Raw genomic sequence first — 4,118 nt, 5'->3', positions numbered from 1 at the left:
GGACTTACTACTGTGCTGTGGCTTTGTGTGGAGAGATACTGTTTGGGAAAGGAACAAGCCTGGATGTTGGAGGTGAGCAACGCACAATTTCAAAATTCTTTTCAGTCGTATCTCTACAATGCCGATTTGTGTATCATATGTATGGCTGATATCACAACTCCATCCATAAAAAGTCTACATTGTTTAGTTTTAAAGACAAGAAATATGTCTGCATCCTTGACTAGGGTGTCTCATACTAATTACAAGCCAGTTCTTTTTTTCTTCCTATTTTTTCCTTTGTCAACGTTGCCTTTTTGATTTTTTTTTTTTTTTTCACAGAGGAACAGTATGACCCTGTCTTGGTGCGGTGCGTGGTTGCAGCTCTGTTGTCTCTTATCTTAAACATCATCCTAACCTGTATCCTCTGCAAAACAGGAGGGTGAACATATCTGCAGTCTGCAGGTAAAATAACTAATATTAACCGAAGAAGAAGTCTGTCTGTTGTTTTGATGAGGATATAAGGATAAGCTGATTCCCTAACTTTCAAAACCATAGTTTCTTACTTGGTATTGAGCCTTGCGATTTTTTGAGGTGTCTGTCTCTGAGACTTCTGCTTACTAATGACATATGACTGGTTAGTTAATAAAATCTGCTTTTTCAAAAGGGTCACATCCCCAGCCAAGTGCCCCTAGAATACACCGCTGACACTCAGCGGTGGTTAGCTCAAAAAATCCTTCCAACATAAGTTACATTTCTTTGTACGTTAACTCATCCCATAATTTCTTATTTCCTTCAGAATGAGGGATCTGATGCTCTGCAGTAAATAGCTCTGGACTTTAGAAAGAGGCAATGCAGGAGCAGGAGACAGAGGAGCACTGAGGAGGAGACGGTTTACTCTGGAGTTAGAGTTACAGACCTGGAGTGAGATATGCTGTTTTAATCAAACCCGACCCCGACTGTTGCTGCTCTCTTTCTAACCCCTGTAACTTCAGTTATTATCGATATCTGGAATGAGATCAATCAACTGTTGAGTTTTTAATGCATTTGATCATCTTTAATCCTGCATATGCTTAACTGCAAAGTTAAAAGTATATTCTAAAAATAAAAATGGCCGAAATAAAATTTGAAAAAAGTGAGGCACCCTTTTTTTTCTGCATTTAGTGAAATATATGTATCATGAGTACTTCTTAGAAGGCAGTGGTTTTCTACATTTTCCATCTCACCCAGCAAAATCAATAATGTACGCTTTATGATGATTTTTATTCCTAAAAAGACAATGTCCTCATGTGACCTGCATGAGTTTACTGTCATTGTTCCTGTTTTCACTATAAATGTATTTATTAAAAATTGTATAGCCTAAACTGGCAGGGAAACATTTATCCAAACAAAAAGCTACCACGACACGAGGTGGTTTTACCTTCTCTACCTCTACTATGGCTAAAGGGGTATTCCAATAATTTAGTACCAAGTATTCAGGGTTATTGTCAGACTTTTTCGGACTTGTCAAAGATTGAGTAGTTCTCTTCATGGCAAACAAACTGAGCTTCATCTTGGCGGAATACCACTTTAAATTCAGCATAAGTGCTTGGTTGTTTCTATTCAGTAGTTGTGTGCAGTTCAGCTCTTGGTCAGCAGGAAGCAGCAGACCACCTACAATAGAAAATCCCGTAAGTTCTTCATCATGATGCTTAAACACATTTTGCTTAACTGATCACACAACCATGCTGCCATGACCAGCAGATAGCTAAGACTGGAAAGATACATGTTGTAAAGTAAACACAACGCAGAGAAAGGCTGAAGAAGCGTATTTGAGGATTTCAAAGACAGACACGTGAGGTGTGTCCTGTTTGTCCATAACAAATTCCAGCCATCGACCAACAGAGTGATGTGATTACAAGTATTGTTCCGGTAATGTGACATAAAAAGCCCCCCTCCACCCTTTGTTCAAGCCCCCAAGGCGCCGTCAGGACCATGAGAGCAACACTTTTATTATTCATTGTACGAGCAGTTCTCGTCTGTTTTTCAACAGAAGACTTTGGTCCTGGTGACTCAGAGAAGTGACTAAAATACGAGTTTTTTGTTGTCATGGGGAATTTCAGCCGCCGCATTGCCTCAGTGTGTAGGTGGGCCTTCTGTCATCTTAATCAAATCTGACAAGATTTGACACAAATATAGTTTTTCTATACCACACACACACACACACACACACACACACAAAACAAGCTGAGGTAAGTTTGAGTTCCTGAGTTGTGTAGTAAACGTTGGGTGTCTTTTCAGCTTTGAAGTTATAAAGACAGTGATGTGTTTTCAAAGGGCTGCAGCCAACTGACTAAGAAGAAAAGAGAAAAAAAAAACACTTCTTGCTTCTGTGTTCCTGCTCTGGTCAAGCTCTCTCACATTGAGTTGAAACCCCCCCCCCCCCCCCCCCCACACACACACACACACACACACACACAACAGGAGGTTTATATTTGTGATGCTGTTTGTTCTAGGGGCCTCAGTACTTTCACTTCTTATTCCTGTGTACACAGCGTCACACTTTTAACCTCATATAAGCAAAGAAGTACTGACAAATAGGCAATCACATCATGGACTCAGGAGACTTAAAGCTGTCACAGCAGATATAAAGGAAAGATGAGGAGGTGATTAATTACAAGGTTGTACCTCTTTATAACCACATAATTTTCTATTCTAGCCAAATGTAAAGAGAAACACATTAAAGCTGTAAACGGCAAAATGCTTCTCATGCAACGCAAGCCAAAAAAAGGCTTTTGTCCTTGTGTTTAAACGTGCAGAGGCACAGATGAAGTATATTGACCTCTAACTGACCCAAATGTACCCGATAATGCCAAACACAGTAGAAAACAAATCCCGCATTGCCACAAGATGTATTTACAGCCCAGTATGGTGCTCTGGTAGCCAGCTTGAAGTGTTTCTGGCCTACTTTCACTTTGAGAAACAAATTGACTACAGGAAACAAAATGAAGAATCTCATGCATAAAGATTCCCTGCTTCTCTTCGATTTCCACGCTTTAGTACGAAGTCTGGATACTCTTTTCCTGATCATTTGTGTATGAAGAATGGAGATTGTCGGCGTGAGATTAGATTAAAGAGATATTTTGTGATGTAGGAAACCTCAGCAGCAGCAGTAGCTCCCTCCACTAACTCTCAATATACAGTCTGAAAGGACTGGAGGTTCTGATTTTTTTTTTTAATTATTTAAAATGTTTGAAATAATCTGCAGTTTGGATGTGGAAGTGTCCAGCAATGAAAACATATGAGATAAAGTAGGTAATTCCAACATGGGATTTTGTTATTTTTATTTCTAAATGTTCTACATTGACTAATTAAACTCAGATACTCAAAACTAAAGTTTCTATGAACTGTCTTTTCACAAAATCACCTTCAAAAGACAACTTTCTTTATCTGCCAAGGTTGCAACCCTGCAGCAGCTCTGTTAGGTTCCCTGTCCTGCAGGCAGGTAAAAGGAGAAGCCAATTTAATCAGCTGAAGACATTGGGCTTACTTGGTTTCATAAAATCCATGGTAAAATGTGTGCATTTCATGTCTGTAGTATATTATGAATAAAGAAAGAAAAGCTTGGGGTTAGCTGAGCTGACTAACAAAACAGTGCCTTCTACAGGAACTCACACTTCATCGGTAGATGAGCCAAGCAAAAAGAAATCTTCCACCCATATGTCTTTTTGGCAAGTGCAGCACAAAAACACTTAGCTCCAAATGACACTGAAAAGACAATGACAGCAGGACACACTGCAGAGCAGTGTACCACAATGTACAGGTCTCAATAATGTGTTTCTATCTTGTTTTTTCCTCAGTAAATATGTTATTTAAGTTAAGGTTTTTAACATATAGCACTGCTTCGTATTTTTAGTGTTTACCACATCTGACTCATGTTCTCTGAAAACAAATATGGGAGTTTCTATTTTCCATTTTAACATAGACTTGTTTGAGAAACAGTGAACGGTCCCACTGTGGCATTGCACATGTCAGGAAGTATGGGTTTAAGCAAGAAGAGTGTTGGTCAGTCATGCAACGTCTCTAGCTAGTCAACAACTCTAAATCTGTTACCCCCAGACCACATACATCAAAAGACATATCTGAGTTACATGCAATAGCCT

The sequence above is a fragment of the Xiphias gladius genome, chromosome 12 (genome assembly GCF_016859285.1).
Source record: "Xiphias gladius isolate SHS-SW01 ecotype Sanya breed wild chromosome 12, ASM1685928v1, whole genome shotgun sequence".
In the NCBI taxonomy this organism is placed as follows: domain Eukaryota; kingdom Metazoa; phylum Chordata; class Actinopteri; order Istiophoriformes; family Xiphiidae; genus Xiphias; species Xiphias gladius.
This window is presented reverse-complemented; position numbering follows the sequence as displayed.